The sequence below is a fragment of the Neophocaena asiaeorientalis genome, unplaced genomic scaffold (assembly GCF_003031525.2).
Source record: "Neophocaena asiaeorientalis asiaeorientalis breed wild unplaced genomic scaffold, Neophocaena_asiaeorientalis_V1.1 scaffold81, whole genome shotgun sequence".
In the NCBI taxonomy this organism is placed as follows: domain Eukaryota; kingdom Metazoa; phylum Chordata; class Mammalia; order Artiodactyla; family Phocoenidae; genus Neophocaena; species Neophocaena asiaeorientalis.
This window is the reverse complement of record NW_020171990.1, coordinates 1-14,144: the sequence shown is the minus strand read 5'-3', so window position 1 is coordinate 14,144 and position 14,144 is coordinate 1. Positions and strand designations below refer to the sequence as shown.

At 39.8% G+C, this 14,144-nt stretch overlaps 1 pseudogene; it reads right to left on the bottom strand.

Moving 5' to 3' along the window:
• Window positions 1-4,097: 4,097 nt before the first annotated feature.
• Window positions 4,098-12,216, bottom strand: LOC112401731 (centrosomal protein of 78 kDa-like; annotated as a pseudogene).
• Window positions 12,217-14,144: the final 1,928 nt, after the last annotated feature.

Below are 14,144 nucleotides of genomic sequence, written 5' to 3'. Positions count from 1 at the left end.
TGCAGGGGACACGGGTTCGTGCCCCGGTCTGAGAAGATCCCACAAGCCGCGAAGCGGCTGGGCCCGTGAGCCATGGCTGCTGAGCCTGCACGTCCGTGGCCTGTGCTCCCCAATGGGAGAGGCCACAACAGTGAGAGGCCCGCATAACACAAAATAAATAAATAAATAAAAAATAAATAAAAATTTAGTGTCTACCGTCTTTGATATTCTGAGGCCTCAGGCTCCCGAGGTGACAGTCCAATCATAGAGCTGGAGCAGCAAAAAGGACACATGATTTAAGGGGAAAAAATATTAAAAGGGGGAAGAATTAGGAACCTGGATTTACAAAGAATCTGTATTTACAGTCATCCCCCGCACAGTTATCCAACCTACTGTGAACGTAGATGGTATCATCACATCAACAGTGTCATAACAACTAGAAATTGAAGATTAAATTTGCACGGTGCCCGAGAGTGTCCCTGCTGTGGAGCTGAGGGAAGGAAGAAAAAGGTGAAGGGGAATCAGCTGCTCCCAACCTAGCAAGAGGGCTGTGGAGGGAATTCAAATTCCACAGGACAAGCACTGTGGAAGCACAGAGCTGAGCAAGTACCTCTGCCTGAGGAAGATTGATGGTTTCAGACGAAGGGAGGTGAAAGGGGTCAGGACAGGGGGAGACAAAGGAATGGCATCTGGCAGAGAGCTGTCTCTGCCAAGGCACGGGGGACACCAGCAAGTTCTCTGCAGCACCTGGGGTGCTGGGTGCCTGGCTGGGGGCAGGACTGCAGACCGCAGAGGGCCCTGCGGACATGCTCTCCTGGGAACTGGATCGATAGGATCTTGGAGCAACGAGGAGCAATCAGGTCTGCACAACAAGGAGTTGTGCATTTTAGAAAAAGCACTAGGACATAGGGGTTGGAGGGTGGGGACACTGGGGGAGAGGCCTGCTAGAAAGCACCCACAAAGAACTTTCTACGTCAACAGAATTAGGGCTCGTGACCAAGACAGGGACACTGGGGAGTTTCAAGCTTGGGCAGTAAATGCAAATGCCAATAGGGACCCAACGGTCATATAAGTGAGTATAACAGGCCCAACATGACAGACACAGCACAAACTCCCTACGTTACCTGTTAACTGTGAGGGCCCATTCTTTACTTCCACAGAGAAACAGTCTCCCTTTTGCTTGAAACATACGGCCCTCCCAGTCTGTTTCTCCCACTTTCAGAGACACAGGGATTATGAAATAAGACATCTGGATTTAAATCATCTTCCCATGTTCCAGTAAGGGCTCAAATTGTGGGTTTTAAAACCTGTGAGCCACGCCAAGCACTGCCGTGGGCTGTGCTGAGCCACCGCTCCCAGGCATTATCACTAAACCCCAGAGCTAGGGCAGTGCCTGTGGCCTGAATGAGTTGGGGGGCAGGGAGAAGGTGCCAGGCTGACAGAGCACTAGCAGGGGCCCGGGTGGGCGTGGAACCAGCGGGTAATCCTGGGACTACAAAGCTTCCAGGACAGAGTCTGAGCAGCGTTCCCCAGGGAGTCTATCAGGGAAGCTGATAAGGATGCTTGTGACTAGAGAAGCAGTGCCACAGTCAGTCATAGAAATTTAGGAAATCCTGAATTAACAGGGCTACAGGGGTTTCTTGACTCAACTTCCTAGAGCGTCTCAAGAGCTCTGGTGAATCGCGAACTCCCAAGACGATAATTCATACAGGAACAGAGTTTTCCCCAAATGCTTGTGGCTGAAAAACCCACTGCATCTCTGGGATGAGTATTCTAGAATGCCCACTGAGAAACCCCGGGACTCCCCAAGGTACCAGAGGGCTGTGTGTGAGGGGAAAGGCACCACCTCAGCGCGAAACAGCATCTCACAAAGGTGGTGAGGGTTAGGAGGGCGCAAGAAAACCGCAGGCAGTTGGCAAGCGATGACAAGATGCTCATTTCAGTGGTGTCTGCTCCAAAAGACAAACCAGAAACAGGAAGGACACGAAAAGTGCATCCTGTGGTGAGAGAAGCCCACAAAGGAGTCACTAGGCCTCTCCTGACTGCCTAACTTTTAAATAAAAAATTAACTCTAAATTTGCACACGATTAGGAAAACTAGAGTAAAAATATAAAGATCTCTTCCCTTCCATAGAGGTGGTTGCCATTAACAGCCTTTTGTGCATTTTCAGGATCAGATACACAAATGTGTATACAAGTATATATGCGTGTTTCCATATGTACATATATACATATATAGTATATACAAATACAAACACTGTGGGTTTCTAAGTGGAATAATAGACAGGTCCTTTTCTACACCTGCTCTTTTTCCTTTTAATCTGATGATATATCAGGTCATATTCCCAGTTTACTCACAGACCTTCCCCGTTCTCCACACACACGTTACTCCATACCATGGATGGATCCTAATTTCCTTCATCAGACCCCTCCTGAAAGACATCCGGGTTGTCTCTAGATTTTCCCCATTACATAAGTATCCCTCATTGGACTTGCGGGTGCCTGATTTTATGCACACTTCTGTGCAAGGCAGAGTACTGGCAGAGGGCAGGTGCCTAGAAGTATAAGTCTTTGGACAAAGAGCAAGAGAGTTTTGAACTTTGATGGACGCTGCAAACCTCGCTCCAAAATTGAACACATTTATTACACTTAACGTAGGCAAAGTGTACTTGTTCCCTCGTCTACACCAGATGTTATCAGTCTTTAGAATTTCTGCCCATCAGATGGGAAGAAAATCCCATGGTTTTAATCTGCATTTCCTAAAGAAGTTGGCCCCTCTTCATTTGTCTAGTAGACAGCTGTGCTTCTTCTGAGTTGTTTGCTCATACAGGTAGACACCAGCCCCTGCCTTTTTAAAATTTGGTTATCCTTTTTCATTTATTTGTGGGTTCTTCTCTATATCAACAGTAACCTTTATATGTTAATATACTACCAAACTTTTGTGTCTGTCATTTTGTTTTGTTTACGTCTTGAACTGTAGAAAACTTTTAAATTTTCATGTAATTAAATATCTTTTACTTTATGGCTTCTGAGTTTTATGGCTTACTTAGGAAGGCTTCTGTACTCTCTGCACTTACACAGAAATTCTCTCCTGTATTTTATATTTGCTTCTTGCATTTAGTTGCATTTGCACCTTTTCGACTGACTAGAATTTGTGTATGCTGTGATGCAAATATCTAATTTCTGTTTAAATGAATTATCAATGCTTCAATCAGTCAATTAGACAAAAAGTCAAGTTAGACTGTAAAATTGTCTAAGTTAAAATACAATTCTCAAGTAAACAGGGACCAGTTTCTGGACTCTTCCACCAATCTGTCTTTCCCTCTGCCAGTGGCTTTATATGTTAATAGATCATATGTTAACATTATATTTTATTAATGTTAACATATATGTTTAAAATGTTTCATCTATCCTTTTGCACTAACTTTTTCAGGTGAACACTGAACTGCCTTCTAGATTTTTACTAATTTTTGTGACTATTGCAAATGGGATCTTTCCTTGCTTTTTAGTGTTATTTCTGGAGAATGGAAAAGTAACTGACTTTTACATATTTAGACACAACTGATCACAATTCTGAACATGATCCTTTCTAGTTTTTCCACTGATTCCTGCATTTGGAAAAAAACAGTCATTATCATCTGTGATTTTTGTTGTTTCCTTACTAAAGGCCCTGGAACCGGCCCTCCCCGCCGACTCTCCCCAAGTTCTTTTCCTGCCTGATCCCACTTCCCCGCTGCACCTGACCCTAACCTGTCTGCGCTGCTGTAAGACACTGTTTGTTCACAGGGTTGTGATGATAAAAAAGTGTATTCATATCTGTAAAGCAACAAGGGCTCTGCCTACTTGATTTTGGGGTTGTCACTAGACACATCACATGCATCCCTCTCTTTCCTAAGGCCTGGACCCCACAAGAAAGGGAGAAAAGGTGACCTCATATCTGGATATGGATTTTGTCACTTCACGAGCTTTATCATAATAAAATTAATATCTAATACATATTAATCACTATGTGTCAGGAACATCCTAGGTGTGTTCCATAGGAACCACAAATAATATTAACAGCTAACCGTTAAGGAAATAATTAACCGTTAAGGAATAACAATTAAGGCTGTTTTAATTTTAGCACACTGGATATATAAGGGGTATAAGTTCTAGTAGCATTAAAAAAAAAGAGTTACCAATTCTAATAGTAGCTTTTCCTTTTCGACCACTTCCCAAAATTATAGTTCTCTTTTTCTGTCTAGCAGCTTTGCATGTTTCCTTCACCGATGGAGAAGTTATCTACTGGTACTGAGAAAGAAATGATAAATATGCCATTTAAGTTACAGGTAATTTAGGAGGGTCTGATCTTCATTGGAAATTAAGATATTTTAAGTTAATAAAAGGTCTTCAATCTGCATTTCTGGGAAGCTAAATTAAAGCATCACACAACATTTTCAAAAACAGAAAAGCCATTTCATTTGACTAAAAACTTAGTTTTAAGATGGCAGAAAGTACCTTGATAATTTTCTTTTAAGAAGGAAAGAAAAACAAGCCATTAAAGAGTAATTCTTCCGAGAGAATTAAAACATATTATATACCTCTGACTTGGCACTCCTTCCATTCTGGAGACCTTTTTTGATAACTGTTTTCATCACAGAATGATTTAAAGTAAAATAAATTGAAATTAGAGTAATTATTTCCCAATGAGTGGCTACTGCCATTTAAAACCAAAAGCCAACTAATTATTGCTTTTCCCATAAATTTAAGTATGAAATCTACATTATGTAATTATACACTTATCTCCCCCTTTGTGTATTCTAATTTCTTCCTCAGAAACCTGAGATGCCATCTTGCAGACTGCCTCCAGTGGCTACTATTTTGGCAGCAGCAAAGGTCAACTTTAAACATTTTGCATCTAAAGTGGCTTTAGATACCTTTGGATAGAAAGTACAGTCTGAGCACTGTCCAGACACTTAGATACCTAAAGGGCATCTAAGATAACAAACCAAAGTCCTGATATTCCCTCAAAAGCTGCTCCTCCCATCAGCCCCCTTCTTCTAAGTGATACCACCCAGTTGCACACATAATCATCAACGACTTGTCTCCTTGTTACTATTCCCTTCATACCCCACATCTAATCTATCGGCAAGCCTTGTTAGCTACACCCTCAAAACACAACCTGAATTCAACCACTTTTCACTTGCTGCAAAGTTCCAACCTAACCTAGGCCATAAACATCTCTTATTTGGACCCCTGTGATAGTCTCCTAACTAGTCTCCCTGTTTCTCTTCTTTATCCCCCCAAGTCTATTCTCTATACCAGGTCATCTTATTCAGATACTATTTGGATCATGCCTTTTTCCACTTCAAAACCTTCTACTCATATAGAATAATCCACATCTTTACTCTGGCCTTCAAGACTTTACAAGAGCAGACCCCTGGCTAGTTCCTTGACCTCATGTCATACCACATCTTCTTCACTCAGTACTCTGGCCATGTTGGCCTCCTTTCTTTTCCTTAAATACTCCACCCACCTACATGCCTGCATACGCATTGCCTCCTTGTCCTGGAATGTGCTTATTCCAGTTCTTCCATGGCTTGCTCCTCTCTTCATTCAGGTCTCCGTTCAAATGCCACTTCTCCAGTGAAGCTGTCCCCTAACAAACCTATCCAATGGAGTCCTACCTGCCCCCACTCACTCTCTTTACATTAAGATATTTTTGCACCTCCTACTATCTAAAATTATATTACTTATCTGTTTACTCATTTCTATCTGAACTCCTTCACTAGAATGTAAGCTCCACGAGGGCAAGACTTTTGTGTGTCTGGTTCACTGCTTTATCCCTAGTGCCTAAACCTGTATCTGGCACACAGAAGATATTAAAAAAATAACTTGTGAATCTGACAAATGAATAAAGTACTCCTTGCAAGAATTCAGAGGTTGCACAAGAAAGAAATAATGCTCTTGGTGGAAGCAGGTTTAGTATCTAGGTCCACCTCTGTTCAGAGTAGGGATAAGAACAATTTACAAGTATAACTCACTTTAATTAGTAAATTACCTGCTAAAAACATAAGTGCAACACTAGAAAAGTACAGTTGACTCTTGAACAACATGGGTTTAAACCTTGCAGGTCCACTGACACACGGATATTTTTCAATAAATATGTACTATTGTCCTACACGATCCAAGGTTGGTTGAATCCACAGATGCGGAACCACTGACTATAAACTTATACCCAGATTTTCAACTGCGTAGGGGTCGGCACCGCTAACCCCACGTTGTTCATGGGTCAACTGTATACAATGAGGAAAGTTAAACACATTAAGTTTTAAAAACTGTCAATACATGAACAAATTCTTTTTGTTTTGCTATGTGTTAATCAATTTTTTAAAAGTGACCACATACCAACAAGTGGATGTTTTCTTACATCCAGAAAGAGCAGAGTTCTGTTGGTTTCAAGGGCCTTTAGTAAAGCCTTTGCTCCTTCACTGGTGAGGCCACACCACTGCAGGTCAAGTGTTTTTGATGAAAGACAAAAGGTCACTTAGTAACTCTACAGATTTAACATATAGACAACTCTCATTTTCTCACGTGTCGAAGAGTCCTGCCCAAGACAAGTCATGGCCGGTTTGTAATTTGGGGTATGGAAAAACAAAAGAAAGGTATACGCACACACATAATGCATAATCCAATTTAAAAACCTCTTCTTGGATGTGCAATGATAACCCTGGCTTTAGTACCAATAAATCATCCAACATATTTTACAATTACAGAACTGAAGAATAACTGTATATATAACCTGTGAGCAAAAAGCATCACAAAATGAATCTCAGTTCATAATTAGCAAGGGCAGCAGTGGCATGTAAACCTCACAAGCAAAACCTGGTGGAGCTCAGAAATGCACTGCATTCTTTTGATCAGGATCTTCAGCTCCAAATCACACTTGAAACTAGTTAAAAGGAGAAAACAAAATAGAAGAAATGTAATAACTGTTAGTTTTAGAGCAAAAAAGACAAGTCTAAGAGGATACAAATAATAACAAATTTAAACAATGTGTGAATAGAGAATACATACTAATAACAAATTCAAACAATGTGTGAATAGAGAATACATACTAAAAACCTATGATGAAAGTATGATGGTCAAGAACTCTCTCCATAAAAAGTCAGACAAAACCCAGAAAAACTGATCATGAATTCTAGTAGTTCTGGGGCTGAACAACCTACTCATTTAAACAAAAGGGATCATCACCAAAGCACAGGTATTAAAAACTATTACATGAAAGGAAACTATCATGAGTCTTTTTTTTAAGTGTTGTGTGGACCATCACATTAAAGTAACTGGAGTCTTTCAACACCCCCATGACATACAGAAATAGCAAGTCAGACATACGGATCTGACAGGATATGATACAATCCCTACAAACTCTCACTACAGAAGAATGGACGCACGGTGTAATTAACCAAATAGCCAAATACAAACAGCCAGTAAACCTCACCAGGAAATCAAATGAATACAAAATAAAACAAAATGTGGTTATTCTCCTATCAGATTAAGCCAAGATTCTGTAAGGAAAGGCTTTAAATAATGTCTATACCCTTTTGATCTAACAACTCTCTTTCTAAGAATTTAACCAAAAGAAATAGTCAGAGATATAGGTAAGGATATATATCAGAGTACAATTTGTAACTGAAAAACTGGACAAAGCTTATATACAAGAAAGGATAAGCTATGTGCACTGTGGCATATTCATATAATGGAATACTGAACAATCACAAAAAGTGATGCAGGAGATGCAAATTTACTGACTTGCTAAAATGCTCATACTAAATTAACTGAAAAATGTTATAAAATTTGGAGTAATCCTACTTGCATAGAAAATGGAGAGGTACTCATTTTTGTAGTTTTACATTTTTTTACAAGTGCTACAAGCCAGTGTTTGTGAGAGGCAGGCTTCACATCCACTGTTGGGGTGACTACAAATTAGCATAGCATTTCTGGATGGTAATTTGGCCATGTGTATCAAAAGTCTTAAAAATATGTCACACTCAGGTCATTCTACTTCTAGTTCCTTATTCTACAGAAGCAATCCCGATGGACACAGAGATGTATATACAACGTATTCACAATGTTTCTGACAGGGAAAAACAAACTGTCTAAATCTAATGGCAAAGAATTGATTAAACTATGGGACATCAATATGATGCTATACTACATGATACATCATTAAATGAAAAAAGCAGGAATATGAAATAGCAAGTATACTACAATTTTATTTTTGTTATCCCTAAGTGTACAAAATATATTCATAGAAAAAAAAAGACTGAAAGTATATACACCAAAATGAACAGCGATTATGTCTGGGTATTAAGATTATAGGTAATTGTTCTCTTGTAACTCTGCATTTTCTACAATGAATATATGCAACTCATAGAGAAAGTTGACAAGCAAAATAAAACCTATCAGAAAAATGAGGCTTTAAAAAAAATTCCTATCACGACAGTATCATGCCAAAAGCTAAGCATGTATCATATTAAAAATTCAATATTTCCAATTTTAGAATTTACCTACAAGCCACAAATCCTCACTAAGAGATTCTGCAAAAGAACTTGCACCCAAGTCACCAATGAGCATGTCGCAGTTCAGAGTGATGCACCTCAAACCAGCCATACAGTCAAGATCAGGTCTCCTGGAATGACGACTCTCAGCCCAGGTTTCCTCGTGCCTTCTGGTAGTCTGATACTTCAAAGATTTAATGGGACAAAATTAAGATGCTTCAATAAGGAAACAGGGTGTGCCTACTGAGTATGGCTTATTATGTCAGAGGTTTACACACACACGTATCAAGCATATGTGCCAGGAGAATCAAGCTGAGAAATTAAACAGTCAGTTCTGCTTTACGAGTCCAGTGACCCACATTCTAGTCCATCAGTGATTAGATTCCAGTCACTGGATGACCTGTTTCTGAACAGTTATGTAAAGTTGGACAACTCAATTACAGTCTATGAATTATTTTCCTGATCTTCTAACTCAGGGAATTGGTTCTAAATTCTATCATAGCTGAGGCTCTAAATTTCATCATTCTGTCCTCCAAAAGTCTCCAAACACCTGACTGGGCAACCCATAAGAAAACTTTTTAATATGCATCTTATTTATTAACAAATTACATACACAAAGTTCTATACATATAATGTATGTACATTATAAACCACACAGATATTTTAAAAATGATACAAAGGCAAATAGGTTCTAATATTTTCTTTTCCTAAATCTAAGGCATTATTTTACTATTATTATTATTTTTAAATATTTATTTGGCTGTGCCGGATCTTTACTTGCGGCATGCCGGATCTTTTAGTTGTGGCATGCGGGCTTTTAGTTACGGCATGCATGTGGGATCTAGTTCCTTGAACAGGGATCGAACCCGGGCCCCCTACATTGGGAGCACAGAGTCTTAACTGTTGGACCGCCAGGGAAGTCCAAGGCATTATTTTAAAAACTGTATTACAAAATAGATCTCACATGCTACCTAGGGTATGCACACAAACTTTAGAGGCCTGGACTATGCAGAGCCAGTTTGATGTGCCTTGGGAAAATAATGGTTTGACATTTAACCACAAGTACTGTCTTAAAGACATTCAATTCTTTATATTCATAAAATAAATTATGGTAATAGGGAACACTGACTTTAAATGAAAGAAGTCTTACTACATTCTTGAAAAAATAAAAGACTCAAAGTGCCTTTGACACTCTAAAACGAAAATCATTAGTGTCATTTTCCTATTAACAATAGCTTATAAAAGCTCCAAGCAGAAATAACAGCAATCACTTACACAGCGCTTATTATGTGCTGGGCACTATTTATACAAATTAGTTCATTTAAACCTCATAATGAGGCACAGAAGTTAAGTGATTTGTCCATGGTCACTAGCTATGAAATGGGAGAAAGGGAATTTGAACCTAGGCCATTTGGCTTCGGCACCCAAGTTCTTGACTGTTTTCAACCGCAGGGGTCAATGCACTTGCCCTGTATAGGCTTAAAGAATTTTTCAATTTTTAAAATCTAAATTTAAACATTTCCAGCTTTGTGGGCTATACAGTTTCTGTTGCAATTACTCAACCCCACTGGCGTAGGGTGAAAGTAGCCACAGCTACCATGTAAACAATGGGTGCAACTGTGTTCCAAAAAAACTTTCTAAACAATGGGTGCGACTATGTTCCAAAAAAACTTTCTTTACCAGGCGACAGGCTGGATCTGGCCCACCAGCCATAGTTTACCTATCCCTGATCTGCACCATCAAACTACTTTAGACCTAAATACAGTCATTATAACCACTGTAAAGTTGGTAAGGCATTATTTTAAAAACTGTATTTACAAATTGCTGATGTAGTGATTTATATTAGTTTATAAACTACAGCAGCTAATAAACACTTGATTCATTTAAATCTTGAAGACTATAATGGCATAGTTTTTTGACAGTATCACAATCAATGTTTTCAGTAACTAAAACTACATAAAAATATTATTATGTATTATATATTAAATCTCTTATTTCTAAAATTAAGTGGACTATCTTTACTAAATGGTAGAATCCCAAACTGAAGACTGGTCATATTCTTTCAACAAAACGAAAGCTGCATTCACAGGTATCAAAAGACAAAAATTAACTGCCATTTGTACCAATATATTAATGTGCTTCAATCACATATGTTTTCATGAAAGTTCAAACATAAAAAAATCACCTTTAAGATCTTGGCCATGTGATCTGCTCCCTGCCATGTAAGATTATACCCCGGGAAGTTTACTGTCTTAAGAGTGATAGAGTTCTTTACACCTTAACAAATAACAGTAAAACACACACACACACACACACACACACACACACACACACACACACAATAAGATGAAGAGCCTATACATTTGTCAATCTTGACTTATTTGCTTTTCTTGAGTCAATTGGAGGTTTATAGCACATTCTTAAAATCATTAACTACAATCTTCCCAAACAGGTAATTGACAAACAGATGCATTCTAAAACTTGTCAGTAACAAAGTGTTATTCCAGTTAACAGCAGCAGTTTAATTCTATTTAGATACTAAAACTGAATACACTGAATACTGCAAACTTTATTCCCAACCACTCAGTAAAATACTACATACCTTTTCAGATATAGGAAAAAAAAGAAAAACCTAAAAATCTTAAGACTCTTCCTATTTTCATTTCCAATGATACATGCCAATCTTGATGATCAATCAGTGATTTAAATGTCAACAATAAAGCCAGCATTTTATTAGCTGCTATGCAGCATACTACAGCAATAGAAGAGATAGGACCTCAAATGCTCTGTTCCCTCAAATTGAAGGCAGGCTTCCTGACCCCTCCAGACCACTACGGGACACAGGGAACACACACTAATGTTTCAGGACCCTAACTTACAGTCACCTGCTTTGTGATTACTTCCATGACACCCCCCCACTAACACCACTGAGTTTGCTGCTCTTACAGGACATGACATATATTTCCTATTTTAACACACACCACAGTTTATTATAATTATGACTGCAGATACATGTTCTAACAATTTAAAGATCATCATGACTTTTTTGCTCTTTACATCTTGCTATTTCCCTTCCCATAATATTTCTTGAAGACAAACATTAAAATACAAACACAAAAAACAGAAAATATACAAATGTGTGGTTTGTGGCTTAACACAAACTTAAGTAAAATTAGTTCTGACAGTATCCAGCATGACAAACTTCCATGGTACAAATGAGAATGGTCCAAGGTTTGAGCAGGCACAGGAGACAATCCAGGCATGAACAACACCAAGAAAAGGTAGACAGGAAGTAACATGCTGTGTAGGAAATCACGAGACCAGTCTGATGGGAAGAGACTTAAACAAGACTGAAACTCACTTTCTAAACCTCCATCTCCAAGTGGACAACTCGCAACACACAGGTGCACCAAAGTGGCCGATTTATTCAATCCATTTAATGGGGAGAACAAGTTTAAAATTTTATTGGTTTAGTTTGCCCCAAAAACAACTATCAAATGTTGGCAGGACACAATGAAGGCTTACCTTTGTTAACATAGTTAAGTCTTTCTCTCTCACAACTACCCCACTTAGCTCCAGGTTCCTTAGCGCACACGACGCACTTACACAGCATTTAAGAGCTTTACACAACTAGAAGGTCACATCTTTATTTCTAATCGCAGGAACACGACTTCTGTAAACTTTATTTCTGTCACAACCTAAACCAAAATTATTGTAAAATGAGTGATTTAAACCATATATTTTATCATGATTAAAAAGCATCTAAAGGGCTTCCCTGGTGGCGCAGTGGTTGAGAGTCCGCCTGCCGACGCAGGGGACACGGGATCGTGCCCCGGTTCGGGAGGATCCCACATGCCTTGGAGCGGCTGGGCCCGTGAGCCATGGCCGCTGAGCTTGTGCGTCGGGAGCCTGTGCTCCGCGGCGGGAGAGACCACGGCTGTGAAAGGCCCGCATACCGCAAAAAAAAAAGCATCTAAATAAAAAACAAAGCATCTATTCTGTGCTAAGGATTAGAAACGACTCCTGCCCTTAAAGCCTTCATTAAGGAGGGAGATGTATAAAATCAAAATTTCAACCACATGAGATAAATAAACATAACTTTTATGCACAGAGGTTCCTATGGAGGCAAAAACTTATGTCTAAGTGACGGCTTCATGATAACCCTGAAGTACAATCTAGAAAGATGAGGCTATGCAGAGTTGGAGTACAATGTGCATTAACTGCACAGGGAGTATCTGTGCAAAGACACTCAAGCCTGACACCTGCTGGACACATTAAATACTGCAGGTGGGGATGACTAAAGGCCAGGGGTCCAAGTGTGAGAAGAGACAGAAAAGTAGAGATGCTGGCCGAAGCAAGCCTGGAAGAGAGCATGGCTTGTATCCCACAGGAGATGAGGCCTGGGGCTACCACTGGCTGAGTAAGGGTGCCTCCGCTGATTAGAAAAAGGCACCCCGCTGCTGAAGGACCGATTAGATAAAGGGAGTGATCACAAAAAGCTCCCCTTCCTCAGGGCCAAAGAGCCCCATGAGGCTTGGCCGAGCACAGTTCAGACTACACGCCTCTGTGCAGAGCACACGCTGGGAGGCTAGTATGCAATAACTCTGTGTGGGCAAGCCATTAGCAGCATTATTTTAAGCGTATGTTTTTACGTTAGAAGATCACTTAAACTGAGTAGGCAGATAAACAGAGGAACGGAGCCCAGGGGCTGTGAAACCACCCAGGAGCTTCTGCCATAGTCCGGGCAAAATGTAATACGGATGAAGAAGCAAATTTAGGAGGAGGCCAAAATCTACAAGCTAGCCCCACTGGATGCAAGACATAAAGGAAGTTCAGTGAAGGAACTCTGAAGAGAATGGGCTGTACAATACATTTTTGTTACATTCAATGTAAAATATGTGGCAAAATTAAGTACAGTGGCCTTTCAGGTCCCTTCCACCTGTAATTTCTTTTGATTTGTAACTTATTACTCTGCTTATGTAAAGTCCCTTCAGAGGTACAGAACAGTTCCTACACCTGAATGGGATGTAAAGAATAATCTGACTTCTCTTCACCAAGGGGATGAGCTGAACTGTCCTTGCAGAAGAGATAACAGATGGTGTGAACCCCAGATCCTAGAAAAAGGCCAGGCACACGATAAGTATTCAGCTTTTTGAAAACAAATGAACAATCATTTCCTATCCTAAATCTTCACACCCTTCCTCTGCTGGCTACTTTCTCTCAGCTTATAAACATCCTCAAATATACTCACTTAAGAGAGGCCCACGCACCGCGATGAAGAGTGGCCCCCACTTGCCGCAACTAGAGAAAGCCCTCGCACAGAAACGGACACCCAACACAGCCATAAATAAAAAAATAAAATTAAAAAAATAATATATATATATACACTCACTTAAAAAACTCTCAGACCCATGATTCTTTGTATCGTCTTGTGGGTAACCTAAGTATCTCCCATGCCTTCAAACACCTGTCCTCCCAAAAAGCCCAGATCTGAAACTTGGGCCCAGACCCGTCTACCAGGCCCCTCTATATCACTGAAGATCAAGTAAGATCCTCTCCCCATCCCCAATCCCTTCCTACTGTGTTCTGTATCTCACAAAAAGATGCAGCTGTAAACTGTCACCCA